This window comes from Ictidomys tridecemlineatus, chromosome 16 (genome assembly GCF_052094955.1).
Source record: "Ictidomys tridecemlineatus isolate mIctTri1 chromosome 16, mIctTri1.hap1, whole genome shotgun sequence".
In the NCBI taxonomy this organism is placed as follows: domain Eukaryota; kingdom Metazoa; phylum Chordata; class Mammalia; order Rodentia; family Sciuridae; genus Ictidomys; species Ictidomys tridecemlineatus.
In genome coordinates, this window is record NC_135492.1 from 14,501,136 (window position 1) to 14,527,261 (window position 26,126).

At 39.3% G+C, this 26,126-nt stretch overlaps 1 pseudogene; it reads left to right on the plus strand.

The window, feature by feature from the left end:
- The first annotated feature begins 3,971 nt into the window (after positions 1–3,971).
- Positions 3,972–4,447, plus strand: LOC144371337 (Golgi apparatus membrane protein TVP23 homolog B pseudogene; annotated as a pseudogene).
- Positions 4,448–26,126: the final 21,679 nt, after the last annotated feature.

Here is a 26,126-nt window from a genome sequence, read left to right on the forward strand (position 1 = left end):
CCTGTTCATGTCAGTGGCCTTAATGACGATATGTGGAAGATTCCTCAGTGACAATATAAAGTGTTTGTCACGGGCTTCACCTTTGACATTATATTTTGTAGAGTCGGCAGTAAACTTACTATACTTGTCAGAGGCCTCAGTTTTCTCATATAGAAAGGGACCTCTGTTGAGTACATGATGGAAGTGCCAGAGACATCAAGAAGACATTCTAAGTGCAAGAGACCTCTGTTATCCAATTGTACATCTCAAATGTCTCCAATACTTTATTATTAGTATTAGAGACCTCAGTATGACTCTTATAGATACTGTAGGTGTCAATGTAGATACTAAATATTTCAAAGACCTCAGGAAGTTAGAGGCCTCGGGGAGTATATTATACCTCTCAGATGGTTCAGGAAGTATTTTAAATGCACCAGCCACCTCAGCAAGGCTATTCCTGAGTCAGATGTCTCAGTACCAATACTTCATTATTGTCAACAACCTCAGTGAGGATACCATTAGGGTCACATGCCTCAGTGAGAATACTAAATGCATTTGAATCCTTAGTGACAATGGGACTTGTGTCAAAGGACTTATGATATCATATGTTTTAGAGTCTTCTCTGAGAATATCATAGTTGTCAAAAGAGTTCGTAAGTAATATATTATATGTCAGAGCCCTCAGTGAAGACAATGCCTTTTTAAATAGTTTCATGTGTTTAGTGAGAGCTCTGAATAAAAATATTATTGTGTTTCAGAGGCCTCAATGTGGTTTTTTCTTATTTGTCATAGGCCCCCATGTATATTTTATGACTGACACAGGCCTCAGTAATGATATTGAGCATGTTAGAAACCTCTGTGAGGACATTATATTTCAGAGCCCTCATTGATTATATGTGCAGAGGACTCATTGAAAATATTATAGGTGTCAAAAAACTTAGTTTTTATGTGAGTTTTAGAGATCTTATTGAGAATATTTTTATGTGACATAGGCTTCCACAAGGATTTTATATATGTATCAAATGCCTCAATGAAGATATTATATTTTTCCGAATTCTCTGTGAGGATATCTTATGAGTTTGAAGGTTAGACATGTTATTTTCTAGGGGTCTCAATGTGTATGTGATATCAGCCAGTTGTATCATTAATGATATTTATTGATAACAAACTCATATTATTTCAGTGCATACTATATATGTTAGAGTCTTCATAAGAATATTATATTGCACTTAAAGCCTCAGTGAAATGTTTTATAAGTGTAAAAGGCCTAATTGAGGGTATTATACTATTCTTTCCTGTTAAAAGAAAACAGGAAACAATAGAAAGAACTCTCAGTGGAAAGAATGGTCAAAGCTATTCCCAAAGGCTTCAAGCAGGAATGAAGTAAGCAACAAGTACTATAGAGTTGGATAACAAACAAAATCTTGGAGTAAATATCCAGATGCTCATTTATTTACAAATAAATGACTAAATAGATAAACAAAAGAGGCTAAATAAAAACCTCTTATGCAGAATTTCAAGTAATTGAGGTGGACATTTGGCCCTCAAAGAGTTAGGCCTAACTTCACACTCCTTAAGAGGGGGCTCTGCATAGTGACTTACTACAAAACAATATATATAATGTGTACATGTAGAGAAACATAACTTCACAGTGAGAAATCTGGCAAACACTATATCAGTCAGGTGAGCACCTTGAGGATATGAAATGAAGAATAGCACTTCATCTGTAATCTGCTTTCCCCAATCTTAACCTGTCTACATATGAGAAAAACATGAACTGAAAATCTAAAAAGTACCTGATAGGTACTCCTCAACTGTCAGGTCCTCCTCAAACATCAAGGGCATCAGAGAAAGGAAGGTCAGAGAAACTGTCGCTACAAAGAAAAGCCTATGGAGACAGTATGACTGTCTTGTGGGATCTTGGATGGGGTCCTGGAACTGAAAGAGGCTGTACTGAGAATTCAAAGGAAACACAGACATTAGTTAATAAGAGCATATCAGTATCTGTTTATCATGAAAAATCATGTATGAAGTTAACACATCTGAGATAGCTCACATAAGTCATAAGAAAAAAAAACTGGGTAGAAGTTACATAGTAGATCTCTGCATTTTCTTTGCAATTTCTGTGGAAACATAAAACTACTCTAAAATAAAATCTTAAGACATGGCTATATTTTTCAAACACCTGCTCATTTAATTACTCAGAATGTCAATTACTAATAATTGACATTCTTAACTAGTTCTGCATTTTGTTAAGAGCATTTATAACAAAAATGTGTCAAACTAACATAATGTAAGATAAATACTTATTTTATATGTTTTATGTTAAAGTAATAATATGTTTAAACTTATTTATTATTATTTATTTTGCTATTGCTAGGTTCTGGATTTTCTCTCTAAAAATTTCAAAACTTTAGAGAAAAAAATCTACATTTTAGAGACACTATTTCAAGTCATAGTTGAACTTTTTCAAGATTCATGATAAAAAATATGTTACAAAAGCAGATTGATTCATTGTGAATGAATCATTGATCCCAAGGAAGTCTTATCTTTCGTTTGTTTCTATGTATATCCTTCAACAGTAATAGAATCAAATATTTGCCACTAGGAAAAATATTTAAACGAAAAATGTAAACAGAATTTGTGACAATAACTTATGATGCTTTCTAAAAAAAGAAAAATTTAAAAGAATATCAAAGTCAGTTTCCTCCATGATGTTCTTAAGAAGTGATAAAACTAGATAAACATCAATGGAAGCATGGTTTATGAGTGATCTTAGATATTCTCGTGTTTTACGGGGAAATTATATTTTAGAAATCATACAAATATTGAATGCCCAAACTCTTGAATGTTTTCAAATGTAGTTGAATTTCTATGTAAGTTTCTCATTGATATAGCTAGTCATAAAGCTAATAAAAACAAAGAATCTATGGGGCTGGGATGTAGCTCAGTGGTAGCATACCTTATCCAGAATTCAGGAGGCCCTGGGTTTGATCCCTAGCACCACAATTTTTTTTAATCAGTGCCTTATTTGTGTAATCAAATAGAAAGTGAACAATCACCACTCTTAGGAAAATGTTAAGCCTGAAAAACAGTTAAGAATCAAAATACTCTTACAATAGAAATAGCCTATTGTGACCAGATATGTCATATCATAAAGTACATTCACATTATACTATCAAAATATCAGAATCAAAATACTCTTACAATAGAAATAGCCTATTGTGACCAGATATGTCATATCATAAAGTATATTCACATTAAATATTTTCTCAGAACAATAAGAAAGACTTTGATGACCATTTAGAAGGAGAAAATGGCTATAATATAGATAAGAAAATTATTAAGAAATTAGAAACATGAGGCTGTGGGCACAGAGAGCTGGTGGCCTAGACTTGTCGGGTGAAAGGGTCCCTCCTGCAGGGTTTGTGGAGTGAGCCAGACACAGGGGTGGTTGTGTTGTGTCCCCTCTGGCTGTCTGTCTTGAGGAAGAGCTGAGTGGACAGAAAGGATGGAGGACCAAGGGTAGTTGTTGTGGAGGTGATCTGGGTGCTCCAAGGCCCTCATAGGAGGAGTGACCCAGGAATCCCTGAGCTCGGGAAGCTTGGGGGTGTGGAGAGGAGAAGCCCATCCTTAACCAATGCCCAGCGCTGGGCGGATCCGATGTTGGGCTGTAGAAATGCTCTGTGTGGTGGGTGGGGTGCAGGTGTTCTTTTTCCTTGGCCCATCTTGCACATCATGCACAAGAGGAAGTGAAAGGGGTGCAGCCTCCGGGCACCTCTTCAGCTCCCTTGTGACCTACCCTGTAGGGGTACCCTGCAATCATGTAGGAATAGGAGACGCTGGCAGAGCCTTGCACTCAGGACAGCAATGATGACACTGAAGATGTTTCATTGTTTGATGCAGAAGAAGAGACAACTAATAGACCAAGAAAATCTAAAATCCAACATCCAGCAGTATCATTTTTCCATTTGTTCTTCTGAGTCTGTGCCATTATAGTCTATCTTCTCTGTGAATTGCTCAGCAGCAGCTTTATTGCTTGTATGGTGACAATTATCTTGTTGTTGTCATGTGACTTTTGGGCAGTGAAGAATGCCACAGGTAGAGACTGATGGTAGGCCTTGGATGGTGGAATCATATTGATGAGGATGGAAAGAGTCATTGGGTGTTTGAGTCCAGGAAGGCATCTCCTCAGGAGAATAAAACTGTTTCAAAAGTTGAATCAAGAATCTTTTGGTTAGGACTAATTGCCTGTCCAGTGCTCTGGGTGATATTTGCCTTTAGTGCTCTCTTCTCCCTCAGAGTAAAATGGTTGGCATGGTTATCATGGGTGTGGTGCTACAGGGTGCCAACCTGTATGGTTACATTAGGTGCATGTGGGCAGCCGGAAGAATTTAACCAGCATGGCTACCTGGTATCTTGGAATGCAGTTTTTAAGACAAAACACCAGAAATGAACAGACTTCTTAAATAGAGAGAAAATTATATTTTCTATGATATTGGGGAATGGCTGAAGAGATTCTTGATTATGAATTGTTTAGAGCTCAGTCCAGTGTAAAAAAGGAGCATTGATTTTTGTTTGTTTGTTTTGTTTTCACTTGCAAAGTTACTATAAAAACTGTTTTCTTTTTTTAAACAAAGTTTTAATTTTTTTTCTAGTAGTTGAGGCTGGGAATTATGATATTTTTAAGAACATTGTCAGAAATTATTTTATGGTGTACATATGTATGCATACAGTAATGTATCCGTATATCCCAAATTAATGTGTTAGTTTACATATGTTACAGAGATATTTGCATTTTGATCCATAGAACATAGGATGTTCTTAATCTATCTCAAAGGTATGTGTGTTTACATACTATTTCTATAGGTTATTTTCAGAAATAAGTTGATTCCATGATTAAGAGTAAACACTTGGCTTGTGTATGAGTTAAAAAGTTAGAAAAAATGTTAATTTTAAATATATACATCATGTTGAAATTGCTTATGTTAGACATGCACAAGTGAAAAACAAATTCAGGCTGGTAGTGTTAACTAGTTTTTAAATTTTTCTTTTATTTTTATACTTAAGGCCTAACTAATAAATGGAATCTTTATAGTTTATGTTTAAGGGATACCCAGGGATTGCTGCTGTTCTATTTATTTCATAGAAAGGATAGTCATATTTTATTTTAGAACTTCCTGGAAACTCTTCAGTGGTCTCTGGACTAATAAAATATTTTAGTACTAAATGAATATTATTCTTATGTCATAGTAAAAATAATCATTTAAATACTTGGCATAATAAATGCCTAAATACATTTTATGAATCTATTTTTCTTGCTATAATGGGGATATTGTAAATCATACATTTGTATTAATAATTTTTCTTAAACAAGGAAATATATTTAAGTGTAAACTAAACCAATCTACAAATTATTGTAGGCAGTTGCAAATTCTGTTGAGATACTGAAAACTTTGTTGGAGTCTTTTAATCAGCAGATTATATTGTGAATGTATTTGTGCATTGTTAAAATATGTTTAAAGATGTTTCGTTTTAGTTGAATAAATGTGTATTGGAGTGAAAAAAAGAAATTAGAAACATGATAATGCATAAAAATGCTCTAGGCCATACTAGGCACTTTGAACTGTAATCACAGCTATTTTGGAGACTAAAGCAGGAGGATCACAAATTTTGAAGCCAGCCTCAATACCTCAGAAACTTAGCAAAATCCTGTCTCAACATAATATTTTAAAAGGGCTAAAATTCATTGCTTGCCTAACATAGTCAAGGTTATCAGCTTAATTCTCATCACCATAAATAAATTTAAAAGAATAACTCCAAACCAAGCACATAATATGAGATAAATGGGGAATTTATAGAAGAGGGTGGGAACTATTATGTTGAACACCCCAAAATAATTCAACTATATTTAATTTTTTTTCAGCTCATGATATTAACATGTCTAATCTCCACTTATATTACTTTTTAAAATATGGTAAAAAGTGTATGTACTTTTTTAATGATTTCAAAATATGAGTTATACTCAACTCTATTCTAAAAAATACCTTTGAAGCACATAGAGCACCAGCATTTATATAAAACAAAATCAGGCCATTTCCTACACAAAGTAATATTTAGTAAGTACTAATATATACACACATTATTTCAAAAGAAATTAAAATTGATGAAATCAAAAGGTCACTGGTATGCTTTTAAATGATATTATGAATATATGAGAAACACTTAATAAAGTTCTCCAAAAAAAACTTCTGACAATATATAAAGCATGCTTATTAGAAGGTCAATTCCCTTGCTTGCAAGGAGTAAGAAAAACTAACTACTTGATGAATGTAAGACTTTAATAATAAGATATTCAAATATGCTTTCTAAATTTGAAAAAGTAGAAAATGTCTGTTTAAAAAAGTCCATTTTTGGTAAATGTATCTGTTTTTTTAAAAGAATCTATTGACTTTTCTCTTACACACTGTAATTATTTCAGTGGTTTTAAGCTGGAATATCATGTAATATCAATAGCTGAAATTTTAAAATATCATCATCCTCTTTCTTTCTATAAAATTTATTAGCAAATTTTCTTAGAATAATTTCAACCCAATTTGGAAAAGATCTGTGTGTGTGTGCGTGTGTGTGTGTGTGTGTGTAAATGCATAATATTTTGAACAATTCCCCTAACACTTGGGTCCTGTCAAAGACATATTGTCTGTGTGTGGTGCTGAAATGGAACCCAGGGACTGTCACATGTTAAGCAAGTTCTCTGCTACCAAGTTACACACACTGTCCCAAAGACCTTAATAAGAAAAAGATAATTAAAACTTTTTGAGATAATGAGAACTGTCAAACAAGATAATTCAATCAAAACAAGGTAAACTAAAAAGTATATTTAAAAATATTGTTGATAAAAATAGCAGAAGTTCAAAGTTAGAGAAGAAATTAAAAATCAAACTGCAGAAACCTACTACATAAAATTGGAAACCTAGAGGGAATGGGTAATTTCCTAGTTAAAAAGAACACATTAATAAAAGATTAAAATAAGAAAACTATGAATGATCAATCAGCTTAAAAAGTTTAAAATGATGCTTACAGATCTCCCATTGGGACAAAAACCAGGAACTTAGGGGTCCACGGTTGAGTGTTAACTGACTTTTAACAAATTCTGGATTTACTTAAAATGTTCATGATCTAGGAGGAAAGAATGAAATCATTACTTAAAATAAATACTTCAATTAATTAAAATTAATTTCCTCAATTAACTTTGTGGTATAATACCAAAGCATTATATAGTCAAGATATTTCAGCAGATGTAGAATGTCAACACAGTATACCATTACAAATGCACTGCCAAATAAACTGACTTGCTCAATCAAAGACAAAATGTATTCTTAATCAAAATTTTGATTAATTTAGTTCCATAAATTCCATGAACTATTTTTTCACAAATTCTGGCTTATTAGAAATAACATATTTAAACTTAAATAACCTTGTGAGTTTCATACATCTACTTTTCCATTTTTTAATATTTTTCCTGCTTTAACACAGTAAAAATAAGCAGTTAGAACAATTCCTCCTCCCCCTATGCCAGAAATCATCCAAGTAGCTGTGTTTTGATGACAAGTAATCAGAGCCTCTTGAAGGGATGTTTCCCCAAAGTAAACCTTGCTGAAATAATGAAGGAGAGTAAGCCTCCCTCCTCAGCTCTCAAATGGGTGCAGGGAGTGAATCTGCTTTCTCTTCACACTTCCCTTTTTCTCACCTGCCACCTATTTATCCAGAAGTTTCTGGAAGATCTCTCTGAGGCTGCTCTAGGCATGCCTATAGACATGACCCACAGAATCCTCAAGTCAGGATCTCTCTAAGGCTAGTCTGAGAAGAGCATCCCTGTAGATATGACTAAGTTTCCCCAAGCGAGGCATCCCTCTGAGGTTGCAGTGAGGAGAGGGGGGCTCTGGATGACTCTACACACGTGACCCACAGTGTCTCCAAGTCATTTATCTGCCTGAGGATGGTCTGAAAAGAATGGAGCTCTAGGTGTCCCTATAGCCTTGACCCACAGCTGGTCTTAGAAAGGAGTTATAGCCTTGTTCCACAGTGTCCCCAAGCTGTGAGTCTCACTGAGGCTAAAGAGAAGGGACCCTAAAGTCCCTGTAAACACAACACAAAGTGTCCCCAAGTTGGGAGTATTCCTGAGTCTGCTCTAAGAGAAAGCACCAAGTCCCCATACACATGAACCACATTATCTTCAAGGTGGGAGTATGCTTGAGTCTGCTGAGAAGGCAACTCTCCATCCCATACATATGACCCACCAGGGTACCCAAGTTAGGAGTTACCTCCTCAGACCAGAGGTGCTCAGAGAACCTATGGTGCCGAGCTGGAGGAGTATTGCTTCAGACAGGAGGCACATGGAGGACCCAGGGTCCCCAAGTTGGGAGACTCCAGGTACATGGCATACCCAGGTTCCCTGAGCTGGGATTATCTCCTCAGATCCCAAGCACACTGAGGACCCAGTGTATCCAAGCTGGGAATATCTCCTCAGATCCAAGGTGCAAGGAGGACCCAGGGTCCCTGGGCTGGGAGGACCTTCTCAGACTCCAGGCACACCAAGGACCCAGGGTCCCCGAGCTGGGGGATCTCTTCAGACCCAAGGCACAGCCAGGACCCAGGGTCCCGGACCTGGGAGGACCTACTCAGACCCCATGCACACGAAGAACCCAGGGTCCCTGAGCTGGGAGGACCTACCCAGACCTTACACACACGGAGGACCCAGGATCCCCGAACAGTGAGGGCCTCCTCAGACATGAGGCACACGGAGGACCCAGGGTCCCCGTGCTGGGAGGACCTCCTTAGACCCGAGGCACACAGAGGACTCAGGGTCTCAGAGCTGGGAGGGCCTCCTCAGACATGAGGCACACGGAGGACCCAGGGTCCTCGAGCTGTGACGACCTCCTCAGACATGAGGCACACAGAGGACCCAGCGTTTCTGAGCTGGGATTATCTCCTCAGACCCCAGGCACAAGGAGGACCCAGCATCCTCAAGCTGGGAGGGCCTCCTCAGACATGAGGCACATGGAGGACCCAGTGTCCCCGACCAGGGAGTATCTCCTGAGACCTGACACACATGGAGGACCCAGTGGCCTTGAGCTAGGAGGACCTCCTCAGAGCCAAAGCAGGTCTGAGGAGGAGCTCCACATCCCCACACACATGACCCATAGTACCCTCAAGCTGTGTGTATCCTGGAGGCCGGTCTGTCGCTCCCTGGTGGTTGACCCAGCATGCCCGCAGTTTTTCCTGAGACAAGAGCTCTAGTTCTCACCCGGGAGAAGGAAGGACAAAGATGGAATGTGAGCCACTGTCCCCTGCTTCCCCGCCCAGTGTGAGAATCTGCTCATACACAGGGGCACCATTCCATGATGGCCATGCCCAGTTCCAGACTCTGCTCATGCACACAGGCACCACTCCCTGATGGCCACGCCTAGTGCAGGCTTCTGCTAACCTGCAGTGGTAGTAGGGTGGCTAGTTTTTCTTATTTCTCTCAGAGCCTTTCTGTATCCTCAGCTATTACTGAATAGGATCTATTCTCACTTCTTTAACTAAGTTTGGCTGTGTTTATTTGTGCCATCACCCGAAGTGGAATCTCAGGAGAAGACAAAAGGGAGGCCAAGAGACTGAGACCTGGGTCCCTGGGCTCAACCAGGCCATGCACTGCTGTAGCCAGGGGCCAGGCAGGCAGAGGCACAGACATGAGCACCTGCAGGGAGACCCTGGACACTTCACTCTTGTGCCCAAGGGCAGAAGGCCAAAAGCAGGTCAACACAGAGGCATCTGCGAAGTGTAGACAAGTGACTGACTGACTGAGTGATGTAGCCAAGGACTGCCGAATTTTAACGTCATGGGTTTTAAGAAAAGCAGTGAAATCCCAGCCCATGTTTACTGCTTTCAAGGTTGTGAGACCCTGATCTCACACGACCCCCCAGCAGCCTCTGGGAGCTGCAGGGTTCACCCCTTGTCCTGGGGCATTCTAGATTGAATTATCTTTCCTTGTTTCCCAGCTCTCACCGTGAATGCCTCTGGGAGTTGCAGTTATTCCCAGAGATTCTTGACAGTCTAATTTGGTGTTCTGCCCACACAGCCCTCACCAGGCAGGATCATCAGAGCTGTGTGCCACATGCTATCTCAAGTGCCCTGGAGGACCCTAGCAGTGGAGACTGGTGTTAGCCCTCACTCCAGAAACTTATGGGGAACTGCAAGTAGCAGAATTACCCTCATATCCCATGCAGCCTTCACTACAGAGGCATCTGGGTGCTTCAGAACCCCCAGGATCATGGACATTGTAGCCTGGTGCTGGGTTGGTGCAGCCCACACTATAGTTGCTTTTAACAGCTCTGAGGCCCCAGGAATTCTGTGTATTGTAGTCCACTTTGCTCAAGCATTCCTGACCTCAGAGGTCTAGAACTGCAGGCTATTGATTATTCTGGGCAGTGCAGACAATCCTACCTAAGTAAACCTCACCATCAAGGCTCCCAGTATCAGCACACCACAAGCCTGCCTGGACACCCCTGAGGAGTGTGGGTGGTGCAATACAAATCTTGCCCATGCAGTCCTCAAGAGGTAGGTGTCTGGGAGCTGCAGGCCCTGGGGGATTCTGGTAGTGTATTCTTGCCTTCAGCCCACACAGCTCTCACTGTGGAGGCCTCCAAGTTGCAGGCCACAGAGGCACCTGGACATCTCAAAGAATTCTGAGTAGTGTAGTTCAGCTCTCTACCCTGCAGCCCTCACCACAGAGTATTTTTGGGGCTGCAATTTCCTGAGGATTCTGGGTAATGTAGGCCAGTGTTTTGCCTGCGTGCCTCCTGTGAGGGCCAGGATAAATGCAAGCCACATGCTTACTTTGGTAATGCAGAACTCACTGTGGAGGGTTCTTGGACTGTAGGCTTCACCGTCATCGGGGTATCCCCAGGGATTGTGGGTAGTGTAATCTGACCTTTAGCATGAACAGCCTTTGCTGTGGAGGCCTCTAGGAGTTGCAGGCCACATGTCCCTAAATAATTCTGGGTAGTATAGTTAAGTTCTGTTTCCTACAATTCTCATCACAGAGGATCCTGGGAGATGCTGGAACTAAGATTTGTGGGTAACATAGTCCCATATTTTGCCCATTCACCACAGAGGGTTCTGGGAGCTATAGCCCCTGAGGATTGTAGGTAATGTAGGCTAATGATTTGATCACCACAGAGGAAGGTACAGCTCATGAGGATTCTGGATAATGTAGTCTAGTTTTTGCCTGCACAGCCCTACTGGGAGGACCACAAGAACTGAAGACCCATGCTTTCCCTGGTACCCTGGAGAGTCTAGGTACTAATGCTCTCATCATAGAAACTTCTGTGAGTTACAGGCAATGAGGACATACCCTGCATTGAGCCTGGTGTTCTGCCTTTGAAGCCCTCAACCCAGAATCTCCTGGGAACAGCAGACACCCAAGGGATATGAGAAGCACAGTTTGTCATTCTGCCCACACAGACCTCACTGCAGAGGTCTCTGTAAGCTGCAGGTCCCTTAGGGCTCTGGTCATGCAGTCTTTCATTTGGTCCATGCTGCCCTCAATGCAGAGGGCTGTAGGAACTGCAGGTCCTGTAGGATTTGGGGTAACACAGGCCATCATAACCTTTGCATCTCTTGCCCCAGAGCCTCCTGGGAGCTGTTGGCTACATTCTCACTAGCCACTCCTGAGGACTCTGGGCAGTGTAGTAAACAATAAGTGTTCTCTTTCCTACATTGTATCTGACATAAAAGTGCCACACTGCCATTTAAAAACCTGGCTTATATCTGTTTTAACTATGTCTGTTTCTGATTATTAACAGAATAATCATGTTTCCTAAATGTTTAAGAGATTGAAAGCTATCCTTTCACTTTTGCTAGTCCTGATAACATGCAAACCTGTGATTATAATTTTTATACACTATGGATTCTAAATTTTACTTTAAAAGTTAAACAGTTCATTGTGACATTAACCATTACTAGCTTTTTTATATTTTGGATATATTCATGTTCTAACAGAATACAAGCCTTTTAAAATGTAAGACTTGGTAGAGCCCTTTATCAAGATGATGTTCTCTAAACTAAAACTGTCTGTAGCAATAGTTTCTTTCAGATTTATATAGAAATAACAAATTTGATTGATATTTATTTATGATATTTAATGTTTTATAACTGGATAAGGGTAACCTGTTATCAATAAGTTATATATAAAATTTTGTGTTACTCTTTATACTGGGATAAGAATTTAAATGTATTTTTGGAAAGTAATAAGCAGAGCCTGGTTTGTTTAAAGGCTGAAAATGTGGAATATGATTTTGCCATTTTTTCCACCAAAAAGAAGAGCTCTCTTAGCCTTTATTATTTTATTCATGTTTCAGATGAAATGTTGTTTGTTTGTTTGTTTTATAAAGAAAAGCAGTTTATTTTGCTCAAAGTTCTGATCCAAGATTAAAGGGCTGAATCTATTGATGTCCTTTTTGCTGGCAGAATACTGAGGTGGCTCAGTACATCATATAGTGAGGGAAGGGACTGGGATTCTCCAGATAGCTGGTTTCTATAGCAGCCTCACTCTCAAAATAGCCCATAAGTTCATTAATCTGCTCATGGTATAGATGGATCAACCCTTCTGAAGTTAACCAATAAACTCGTTAATCTGTTCAGGATATGAATGGATCAACCGTGCACAAGGACAAAGTTCTAAAATGGATCAACCCTGCACAAGGACAAAGCTCTCATATGGATCAACCCTGCACAAGGATGAAGCTCTGATTGCTTTTATCACCTCTTAAAGACCCCACCTATTTTTCTTTCTTTTTTTAATTTTTTGTTCAAAACATTACAAAGCTCATGACAGATCATCTTTCATACATTTGATTCTAGTGGGTTATGAACTCCCATTTTTACCGCAAATACAAGTTGCTGAATCACATCGGTTACACATCCACATTTTTACATAATGCCATATTAGTGACTGTTGTATTCTGCTACCTTTCTTTTTTTTTAACTGGGGATTTTACCCAGGGATATTTTTCACAGAGCTACATCCCCAGTTCTTTTTAATTTTTTTTTATTTTGAGAAAAGATCTTGCTACATTGATGAGGTTGGCCTCAAACTTGAGCTCTTCTCCCTCAGCCTCTAGAGTCATTGGGATTTCAGGTGTGTACTACCCTGCCTTGTGGTTCTACCTCATCTATTTATTTATTTTATTTGTTCAAATTAGTTATATGTGGCATATTGACATATTGTACACAAATGAAGCACACTTTCTCTTTCTTCTGGTTGTACATGGTGCAGAGTCACTCCAGTTGAATAATCATAGACGTACATAGGGTAATTATGTATGACTCATTCTACTGTCCTTTTCATCCCTGCAGTCATAACTTTCCTTCACAGTCCTCTACACAAACCAAAGTTTCTTCATTCTTCCCTACCTCCCCACCCCACTATGAATCAGTATATGCTTATTAGAGATAATGTTCAGCTTTTGTTTTGGAGGAATTGGCTCATTTTCCTTAGCATGATATTCTCTAGTTCCATCCATTTATCTGCAAATGCCATAATTTCATTCTTCTTTATGGCTGAATAATTTTCAATTGTTTAAATGTATCACTTCTCTTTATCCATTCATTGGTTGAAGGGCATCTAGGTTGGTTTCATTGTTTAGCCATTGTGAATTGAGCTGCAATAAACACTGATGTGGCCACATCACTGTGGTATGCTGATTTTAAGTCCTTAAGGTATAAAATGGAGAATGGGATAGCTGGGTCAAATGGTGGTTCCATTCTGAGTTTTATGAGGAATCTCCATACTGCTTTCCATAGTGCTTGCCCCAATTTGCAGTTCCAACAGCAATGTATGAGTGTGTCCTGTCCCTCACATCTCTGCCAACACTTATTATTGCTTGTATTCTTAATAATTGCCATCTGATTGAGATGAAATCTTATAGTAGTTTTGATTTACATTTCTTTTTCATTTGTTTGTTAATGGATTATATTTCTTCTTCTGTGAAGTGTCTTTTCAATTCCTTAGCCAATTTATTGATTGGATTATTTCTTTTTAGGGTGTTAAGTTTTTGAGTTCTTTATATATATCCTGGAGATTAGTGCTCTATCTGAGGTACATGTAGTAAAGACTTCCTCCCATTCTAAAGGCTCTCTCATTACATTATTGATTGTTTTCTTTACTGAGAAGATGTGTTTTAGTTTAAATCCATGCCATTTATTGATTCTTGATTTTACTGCTTGCACTTTGGGAGTCTTCTTAAGGAAGTCAGGTCTTAAGCCACCATCATGAAAATTTGGGCCTACTTTTTCTTCTATTAGGTGAAAGGTATTTATTCTAGTGTGTAAGTATTTAATCTACTTTGAGTTGATTTTTTTCAGGGTGAAAGATAGAGGCTTAATTTCATTTATCTATGTATGTATTTCCAGTTTTCCCAGCACCATTTATTGAAGAGTCTATCTTTTCTCCAATGTATGCTTCTGTCTAGTATGAAATAACCATATTTATGTGGTTTTTGTCTCTGTGCCTTCTATTTTGTACCATTGGTCTACATGTCTATTTTTGTACCAATACCATGCCATTTTGTGACTGTTGTTCTGTAGTATAGTTTAAGGTCTGGTATTGTGATGCCTTCTGCTTCACTCTTTTTGCTAAGGATTGCTTTGGCTATTCTGGGTCTCTTATGTTTCCAAATGAATTTTATGATTGCTTTTTCTAGTCCTATGAAGAATGCCATTGGGATTTTAATACGAATTGCATTGAATCTGTATAACAGTTTTGGTAGTTTGGCCATTTGGACTATATTAATTCTGCCTATCTAAAATCATGGGAGATCTTTCCAACTTTTGAGCTTTTCTTCAATTTCTTTCTTTAGTATTCTATACTTTTCATTATAGAGGTCCTTTACCTCTTTTGTTAGGTCAATTCCCAAGTACTTTATTTATTTGTTTATTTGTTTATTATTGAGGCTATTGTGAGTGGAGTGTTTTTCCTAATTTCTCTTGCAGTGTATTCATAACTTAGTATGGAAATGCAGTTGATTTATGGGTATTGATTTTTATATCCTGCAACTTTCCTGAATTCATTTATTAGATCTAAAAGTTTTTCTGGTGGAATTTTTGGATCTTCTAAATATAGAATTATGTCATTGGCAAGAAGTGATAGTTTGTGTTCTCTTTTTCCTATGAATAATTCTTTAATTTCTTTTGTCTGTCTGATTACTCTAGCTAGAGTTTCAAGGGCTATGTTGAATAGAAGTGATGAAAGAAGGCATCTCTGGCTTGTTCCAGTTTTTAGAGGAAATATTTTCAATTTTTCTCCATTTAGAATGGTGTTGGCCTTGGGCTTAGCATAGATAGCTTTTACAATGTTGAGGTATATTCTGTTTTTCTAGTGTTTTGAGAATGATCTTCATGTTGCTGTATTTTGCCAAATGCTTTCTTTGTACCTATTGTGACAATCATATGATTATGCTTCCCCACAGTCATAACCCTTACAAGAAGGGCTATTGAGGGGCTGGGATTGTGGCTCAGAGGTAGAGCACTCACCTGGCATGTGCGAGGCCCTGGGTTTGATCCTCAACACCACATAAAAATAAATAAACAAATACAGATATATTGTACAACTAAAAAAAAGGGGAGGCTCTTGATTTATAACAACAAGCTTCAATATCTGGCCACACAGTGACCAAGCAACAGCAGCAGTCACCCTCACTAAGTCAGAGTCCACAAAGGTACTGAGCTGCAAATATCAATATCAGTTTAATAGGCAACTTAAAGAACATGTGCCCTCCATGGTTACCTAGTCCTGGACCTTCTCCATTTCAAATTCAAACTTTCCCTTACTCAAGAGTGAGCCTTGCACCTCTCTCTGACCACAAGGCCTTGCCAGGACAGTCCTACCACAACATGCTGTGCTCCTGGAGGGATGGCAAAGATGACAACCACTCCGAGGCAGAGGCTACCTTTTGTCCACATGTGACTCTCCAGCCTGCTCCCTGCAGAAGTCAAATAGATGGTGTCCTAACTCAAGCAAGGTTCTACCCAGCAACCTCCTACTTCCTGGAGGTAGAGCATGGCATTCTTGAGAAAGATGCTCATACACCAAGTATGTGGAAATCCAGCTTCATGGGCAGCCCTGAGTAGGACACAGCTCTGCAGCAAGTCCAGGCTGTTCCAACAAGCAGTCCACTCATCCCAACTTGACAGACTCTGGGCTAGAGATGTCTATGGTAGGAAAACATGCTGTATGTGTGGCTCATGTCACCTCCAACAGCGTAGGACCTTAGGGTTTAGGCACATAGACAAGCTGTTGGCACAAAGAAAAGACATCATTTTAGAAGCTGCTCAGGCAGTCTACTGGGCTGTGGTAGAGAGGTCACCCCCGACTTCAGGCATCAGCCTAGTAGCCATGTCCGTGATGGACTGCAGCTTTGTAACATTGTGGTTCACAAGAGGGATGAACCAGCTGGCAATCTCTTGTATGTTGCAAGTGGTCCACTGACAGCTAGGCATAAGATGGAACAAAACACATGTAGGCTGCTTGAGGGCACAGATGGCCAAGGTGCCCTCTGCCGCTCCATTAGCTCATCTTCTAGTCACCCCATGGCCACTCAGGGAACAGGAGTAACCTTTTATTTCCCACTGGTAGAAGAAAATGAAAGATGACCTTGGGTCCTGGATAATGTAGTAGATTGGATATGGCCTCATGTGTGTGTTTGTGTGTGTGTGTGTGTGTTGTACCAGAAGCATTTGAATGTGGTTTAATTTGGAAATGGGTCTTTGTAGAGACAATGAAGTTAAGGATCTCAAGATGAGCTCATCTTGGATGCCCCTGGTAGGGCTATGTCCAAATTCCAGGCTCTGCAGGCTGAGCAATATCCTGTAGCTGTGTAGCTTTCAGGTGAGGAGGCCAAGCCCACCATGTGTGCACTTGGTTCATAAGCAGAGGCAACTTTCTGATCAATGAGCTTACTGCCAGTGTAAGTTGTTATTCTTCATTCATTAATGAAAATTGCAGGCTTATATTCATTTCATAGGGATGTTGTAAAAACATTACACAAACCAGATGGTTTGAGCAACAGAAATGCATTGTCTCAAGTTCTTGGAGTTCAGAGATCAGGTTGTTGGTGGGACCTGCTCATCTGAGGACCATGACAAATTCCCTCCTGTCTGCAATGGTATGCTGGCCATCTTTGGAGCTCCTGGGCAGTGGAAGTATCACCCAAGCATGACCTCAGTGCAATTTGCTCTCCATGCATGCACAAACTTCCTTTTATAATGAGGATACTGCCATATTGGATCAGGACTGCCCTATTGCACTTTGATTTGTCTTAATTGAATTGCACCAGCAAGAGCCTATTTCCAGATGGAATCAATAAGCCACATTCTAAGAGGGGCTAATACTTAAACATGTAGGTTTGGGGGAGGGGACAATTCCACCCTGAATGGGGCAGAGGAGCAGAAACGTGCCAGCACAATTTCCCACTGCTTGTGAGCAGTGGTTGGTTGCAGGTGGCCCCTCTTTGTGTTGTAGACATTCAAGGGATGCTTAGACTCCTGCCTTTCAGCTTATCACTACTGAAAGCCAGTCTGGAGGATATGGGACCTGGTTAAAATCACGTGCACAGCACGCTGTGTGTACATTGTGTGCTCAAAGAGATAAATGTGATTGACTTGTTGTAATCATTTCTACTTTATTGCTGTTTGTTCTGGCCAACAGTGTCACCTAAATTAAGTCTACTCTTTATATAATATTTCATTATGCGAAGTCAGAGATCCAGATGGATCTTTCACTGGGCCCTTGTGGCTTTTTCTCATCTTCCTTTTGGGTCAGCTCTCCTGTCTGTCTGCCTGTCCCTAAGCAGCCATTCTGCTGTGTTTGCTGTATTGTTGGATTTTTACCTGATCATATGTAGTCAGTTTACTAAGAATAAATTTGTTTGATACACTTTTAAAACCCTCTTAAGAAGTGACTCTCTAGCTCATTAGCCAGAAATGGCTTTTAATTCCCTACCAATTCAGAAATTCTGGATTTTAGTGGCTCCACTTCAGTTTTTGTATGAGACAAGAAGGACCTGCTCAGTGTCGATGAGGGCAGAACCAAACTAAAAGCAAGTGTCTCTGTCACCCTCCACCAGGACTCCTTGTATGCCCTCAATAACATTGTGTCTTTGGACTTCCAAATTCAAACAATTTTGGGCTGGGGATATAGCTCAGTTGGTAGAGTGCTTACCTCACATGCACAGGGCCCTGGGTTCAATCCTCAGCACCACCACACAAAAAAAAAAAAAACAAAAAAAAAAAACAAAGAATGTCTTTGTTCCCAAATTGTAGGCTCTCTATTCACCTCACTTATTGTTTCTTTTGCTGAGAAAAAGCTTTTTAGCTTGAATCCATCCTATTTATTGATTCTTGATATTAATTCTTATGCTATAGGAGTCTTATTTAGGAAGTCAGAGCCTAATCTGACATGATGGAGATTTGTGCCTACTTTTCCTTCTCCTGCTCTTGCTGATGCCAACCCTGTTCTAGTCACACATGGGAATCATGTTCATAATGCTGAAATTCTCAGCTGACCATGCAGGTGGGGCTCTCTCTCCAGACTTCCCTGCTGATATCTGCTCAACTCAAGGGCCAGCTGGATAGTTGGGGTGGATTCTACTTTGCTCTTTGTATTCAAAAGCACAACAGCTTTCAAGATGCACAGGCCAGAGCTGTGTAAGAAGCATAGATTGGAATGAGATGCGTGAATCAAGAAATCAATTGGAGCCCAAATTTACTGTCTAAGAAGAATTTTTAAGAACTTGATATTGTTTAAAGCATGGCACATGATGTCTCCATCTTCTGTGGTGCTTCCATGATGTCCGAGTCCTCTGCAGCACTCCCAGAAATTCCATGTCCTCCCATGAGGTCCCATGACATCTGTGTCCTGTGTAGCATTCCCAGGATGTCCACATCCTCTGTGGCACTCCTATAAGGTCCCATGATATCCATATTTTGGAAACCAGCTTCTCATGAAATTTGAAATATTAGCCAGTAATGTTGAATTCAGCTCAGCAAACTATCTTTCATTGTTTGTTTAATGAGAGGCTGAGTCATCCCTTGAGATGCTGGAAGACCTACTATCCTGGTCAGCTGTGCAATTGTGACACATTTGCAGATGGCCACAGAGTACCAAAGCACTTGCTCACGTCTGCATAATAAGCTATTGCCCAACTTCTGGCCCCATTGCAAGATAAACTATTATTTTCAAATGTCCTTCAGAACAACAGTTGGAGCCTCAGCTGTGGCCAGGTGTCTTGGTTCAAACCAACATAGTGTGTGTTAAAATGTTGTAATTTTGAAATATCTTGGTAATTTCTTATTTGGCCCATTGGTGAACTACTTAGGGGCATGTTCTTTAATTTTTGTGCAGTGTGACTTTCCAAATTTTCTTTCTGTGAGTGATATATTTTATTCTATTATAGTAAGAGAATATGCTTACTTTGATTTCAATTCATTTAGACTTAAGATTAGTTTCATGGCCTAACTTACGATGTTCTCCTGCCATGGAGGGAAGCAGACTCTGCTGTTATTGGGGAAGCATTCTGTAAATGTCTGTTGGGCCTTGCTGGTTACATGGTTTTTCAGTCTTTTCTGTTTCCTGTTGGTCTTCTGTCTCCTTGTTCTGTGTTATCCTCAACAGGGTGCTCTTTCCTGATGGTCTTCTGTCTCATTGTTCCATGAATTATCCACGGTGGAGTACTCAAATCACTACTTTTTTAAGCCACTTGCTTTTCCCTTGAGATCTGGGTTTTGCTTTGTGTGTTTGGAGTTCTGTTGTCACTACATGTACTGTTTATCCCACTGGTACAAGGCTGGGGACACCAGTAAAATGGTACATGATCTTTGTCTTCACTTCCTGGCACAGAGATCCTAAGACCCTGGAACTTTCCTGAGTGAGGAGGGGGTTTGGTGGCCTATGGTTCTGATGAAGTGATCTTTCTCAGCAAGCTATTAGCTAGCTTCTGGATTCAGACTGGTCACCAAAAAGACTCACCCTTGATTGGAAGGTTGGGACCTTTAGCTCCACTTCCCTCCAGGGAGCTCCTGCCAGGCTAGAGATAGCATTAATAGATCATGACCAATTGGTGAAGGCATTCCTGCACCTGCTTGCTGTTTGAGAGGATCACAGTGTGGGGGATGCTGTGGCAGGACCACACCATCTGGAAGCCAGAACCATGGGGATGCTATGGCAGGACCATACCATCTGGAAGCTGGAACTAATCCTAAGTCTAAATGGATTGAAATCAAACTAAGCATATTCTCTGACTATAATAGAATGAAATATATCACTCACAGAAAGAAAATTTGGAAAGTCACACATGTCCCTAAGTTGTTCACCAATGGGCCAAATAAAAAATTACCAGGACATTTCAAAATTACATCATTTTCACACACACCATGTTGGTTCGATCCAAGACACCTGGCCACTTGTTTATAATACTCATGATATGGAAAAAAGGTCATACGTTAATCAATAATAAAAGTATGTACTGCTTGAGAATGCAGGAAAATTCCCAGAATGAGACTAAGCATACAATTAAGACATGCCCCAAGGTATGTTTCAATATCTCTCAGGATACAAACAATAGTGTTATTCCTCAAGAAATTCACAGGAAGAAGATTGCAAATCGAGGTTCCTGAGAAAAGCTTAAAATTTATGTCAAACCCTCATTCTAAAGTCAAAACCTGTGCAACATATGTTCCCCCCACCAATAGACCCTCCTTTGCTTTACACAGGAATTCATGATGAGAATGGAAAACACATAGTTTATGTAAATGACAAATGGTTTTAGGTGCAAAGCCTGCCCTTTAGTTAAAGATTACAAAGACATAAGAATTGGTGTGCTTTGACCAAGGATCAAGGAAACTCTTTGAAAAAGCAGTTAAATAGATCATATGAAAAAAGAAAATTACCTTGGAAATTAAAAATAAAATAATGTAAAATTAATATAGTTATATTTTAGAGGCACTTCAGAGTAGTAGGCTTTTTAAGTAATAGACTTTCACTATTTTAAGTGTGTTTTACAGGGATTTTAGTTTAGAAGTAAGAAAGCTTACCAATAATCATGGGTACGCTTTATTTATTTATTTATTTATTTAGAGAATTTTAATATTTATTTTTTAGTTCTTGGCGGACACAACATCTTTGTATGTATGTGGTGCTGAGGATCGAACCCCGAGCCACACGCATGCCAGGCAAGCGAGCTACCGCTTGAACCACATCCCCAGCACAAGACTTTCACTATTTTAAGTGTGTTTTACAGGGATTTTAGTTTAGAAGTAAGAAAGCTTACCAATAATCATAGATATGCTTTAAAATTAAAGGTTGATGAAATAATTATAGGTATGCTTAGAAGTTAGTAGTTAATAATAGGTCAAGAGTTATGTAGTCTAGTTGTGTATCCTAGCACCTACTTATTGAGGTGAAAAATGTAAAAGCTTAATCATGATTGCCTAAAGTTATAGAAATATATTTTTAACAATGTACTCAATATCTTAGGTAATCAGCATGTCAAAAAAGATTATAACTCTTGAAAATCATGTAAACCAAAGAAGTTTCAGGCTTTGAGGCTATCCATTAACTACTTGAAAAAAATACATACTTGTAAAAAAAGGTATAAAAATAAAGGCTCCTCTAGGGGCAGCAGTTTTTTTCTGGAGGCTACTGGTAACTTGCAACTTGTAGGCCTGACTCTTCTTCTTTCCCAGATGCACTCCTCCTTCAGGACTCCTGGATCCGCTGCTGGGACTAGACCCCGGCAACCAATGATGTGACCAATCTTGCCTATGGAATGAAGCCACAATAAGCAGGGGCTAGGGAAGAATGAAATAAGTTCACTGGATTTGACAAAGCAGAATGAAGGGAAGCAGTGGTGGGTGAAGAAATAGTAAAGACAGTGGAATGAGTCCGATATCACTTACCTATGCACATGTGTAACTCCAAATCATGTACAACCACAAGAATGGGAAGTCATACTCTTTATGTGTATAATATGTCAAAACACATTCTACTGTCATGTACAACTAATAAGAACAAATAGAAAAAAATTAAAGACAAAAACCTAAATGATGGGGTTCAAGCGCCTCCAGGCTAGCAGGCAGGCAGATATCACCTATATGGGCTTATAGGCTGTGAGCCTCCCTCTTCTACTTTGCCCCAGGCATTTCTTTTATTCAGCTGTTCTTGAGTTGCATCTTTCATAATAAATAGGCAGGTAAAAGCTTTCACCTTCTTGAGTTCTGTGAGTCGTGTTAGCACATCCAGTCATTTCCATGAGGTGACGACCTGAGAGGACAAAGGAAGGAGAAAGGCCACGTGTGGCACTTTTAGAATATACTTTGGCATCATCTTCATGCAGAACTACCTGCGCAATTTTTGTAGCCCTGTGCAAAATGAACCTGCAGAATCTCTTATTTAAAAACTCCAGAAAGCTTAAAACAGCACCAGCAGACCATTAAACCAAGCTCACAGCCCATCAGAGTGGACCAGGCTACATATCCATGACACCAGCTAGGGTCCAGGGCAGGTTTGTCCTTATAATTCTATGGACTCAGCTAAGGTGGTCTGTGGAGTAGCTGACAGCTGTGGACAAAAGAGGCTGATGTGAACTTGCTGTAGATTCTAACTGAAAGTAACCCTTGATCTAATAGGTTTTCCACACTGAAGTTAGTCTTTGTTGAGGCAGGGCAGGATGGCTGGGAAAAGATAAGAGTTTTGTCATCAGTAGAGCTGGTAGGGAAGACCTCAAAGCTTCATCAGAACTAGACAATCTGTAAAAGACACAGATGCTCATAAGTCTCAATATGCAGAGTATGTTGACAGGATGCTCTTGGAGAGCTTGTACTGGCTCTGCTAACATCAGCTTCTCTTAGAATTAAAGCAACAGATATCTCTATAGGGGCTGAATCCAGTGTGGTTTTGATTTTAACAGGAGTCCTAGCTTAATAGAGAAAGTTATGGCCTGGAAAATATGAGCAACTTCGAGCAATCCCTGGAGGCCATGTATCTCTGCCTTGTCTCATGATTTCACCTGAAGGGGTGAGCTACAGCTCTGGCATGGGACCTTGTGAACCTGTGGCAGCTACTTCTTGGGGCCTCAGTTTCTCAAAGCAAGAGAGTCAAACCAGCTGACTCCAGGCACTTCTCAGCATCAAGGGTCAGAAACCATGGTGCCTCCCTGGCTGACACATACCTTCTTACATGACATCTCATTCTGCAGTTGCCAAACCCAGACTTCATTTCCTGCTGCTTCCCCTTGGCTGTCCCGTCTGCAGGAGATTCTCTGACATGAAAGAGACAGGCTTCCTGTTAGCTTCAGGTTGCAGCATCCTAGGTGTAGGCTGTCACATATTCCAGGTGGGGGGAACAAGCAGAGGTGTCTTGCCTCTGCTGACCCATGTGTGTGCGGTCGTGGCCTCTGTGGACAGAGGTCCTCCTCCAGAAGTGAGTGTGAGCGCATGTCGCGGGAAAGCCTCTGAAGACAGGAGAACTCACTCTTACTTAAATAAATCCTCAGTGTCATCTCTCTCCTGTCACCAAAGAGGAAACAAAATAGACCAGCTCTATACAGTGGCAGATGGATGGCAGAGCCTTTGGAATCTGACAGGACGATCCCAGAGGGAGGGTGGAAATGCCTAATGCCCATGACAAGGCTGCAGGGCAAGCATTTGATGCCACACTGGACCTGGCAGAAGGAGCTGTGGGTGCCACTGCCATGTTCAGCTGCCCCTTGCTAGCCACGCTTGACTCTGTGGCACGAGCTATAGCTATGTTAACTTGGTTAGCAGCCTGACCTTGGACTTAGGTGTAGTAAAGTTTGTGAATTTATAAATGGGACATGATAATAACAATGATATGTAAGTGACAGGTGGATTGGAGGTTGTCATAATAAAATACATGTGAAAGTTCCTGGAACTTAGTGATTTAGTCCAAAAAAATGGACTAAATTCTTCACCACCATTGAAATTTTCAAAAACTGAAAATTCTTGGTGAAAGCAATTTTGCTTTAATTGAAGAGGGCATATTACAAAGATTGCTTCTGTAGTGCGAAGTCTTAAAAATCAGAATTTGGCATTAGATCAACAAAAAAGCAATGAGAACAGGATACAGAATCATGCTGGTTTGATGTCAGACTCCAAGTGCCAGGGCAGAGGCCTGTTGACTGAAGCCCAAACACTCTCTTTAACTTCAAAGCAGGAAACAGTGGTTAAACTGTTGAAATTGCAAAAAAGACAGAGCACTGGTTTTCCTCAGAGGAGAGCAGAAGTGAAGACTGAGGAAGGGGCAGGCTGCTACCTACCCAGGGCCAGCCTCATAGGAGTAACTTACCCAGGTCCAGCCTCATAGGAGTAACCTAGCCAGGGCTAGCCTTATAAGAGTGACCTACCTGGGGCCAGCCTCCTATGTGTGACTTACCAGCCTTGATCCTCATGGGTGACAGTGGGAAGGTCATTGATTGCTTCAAGTTTTGTTTTCTTATTTGCTAAATGAGGTGATGTGCCTGCCTTCTACAGAAGCTCCTGCTGTGGTTTGCTGTTAACATGTGCGGTATGACTGAACAGATTTTATATACATTCACACATGTGCACTCACAATTCACAGCTTGTTAAAGAGTGGAAAGACTAATGATTCTATGTCCTAATATGAGTAAAATATACTGAAATTTGGCCTACTATTTCTGTTGTTATTTTTACATGTAGTCAGATAGGACATACAGTCTTATCTTAGGTAAGTAGGGCTCTTTAAAAATTTAAGTAAAGTGTTGTAGTTTTAAAGTTTATTTTTATTTTTTAAATATTATAAATTTTATATAAATAATTGTTTAAGTTTATTTGAGTAAAAACTAACACAATATAACACATCTAAAACATGAAATAAAGAAAGGCTAAAAGCTTTTAGTTTTTTTTTTTTTTAAGAGAGAGTGAGAGAGGGGAGAGAGAGAAAATTTTTAATATTTATTTTTTAGTTCTCAGCGGAAACAACATCTTTGTTGGTATGTGGTGCTGAGGATCAAACCCGGGCCGCACACATGCCAGGCGAGCGCGCTACCACTTGAGCCACATCCCCAGCCCCTTTTAGTTTTTCTTAAAAAAATAGAAAAATGTTCTTGTGTTTTATAATATTAACCTTTATGTAGATAAGGCTCTCATTAACTTAAAAAATACATTTAAATTGTACCTCAGTGTAAAAGGTAACATAAAACTTTATATATCTTATTGATAATAGGCCCAGTTATAGAACACTAAAGTATATAAATAAATCTCCAATATGTTATTTTTATAACCCTAAAATTACCATGCAACCTTTTGTAGAACACCAGCTTGATATAATTTTTTTAAGCTTTTATCTTAATGACTTATATACCTGGAAAATATGAACACATTTAATATACAAAGAAGAGTAATGGTACCATAATTACTACTGATGTTTTTATATCAATTAAGTTTAGCTCTTAAAGAAATAACATAATAGAATATTGCAAAATAACAGTTTTTATTTAACCATATTTGTATAATCCTTGTTTTTTTCAAGATTATTTGTTCAAAAATTTACATATATAGCCAATGTACACAGACCTTCTTTATCACTTACTTAAAACTATATAGCAAACATACATAGACCTTCTTTATCACTTGCTTAAATTCTTTTATTTACTCACTTCCAAAAACACAAATTTTTTATTAAATCCATACCTAGAACCTTTTAATTTTTTTTAACCTCTTCTTTATTTACGCTTTGAAATCATTCTTGTAAATTTTTGAATTTTGGCAAATTAATTCATTTTAATAAGAGATATTTTGTTATTTGTAGTACACAATTAATCACATTTGTTTACCACATTATGAAAATATAGTGTCTAAATATTAGGGATGATAAAAAAATATTTATTTATTTATATTATTTACCAACTTAAAAAATTATTAATAATGTTATCTAATGTAATTTAAGGAGTTAAAAGCATTTAATGGTATATTTAACATTTAGCATATTAACCTTCTAAATCAATCAGATATTTAACAAATACTCATAAACAAATAATCTTATGTCTAATTAATTTACTTATTTTATCAAAA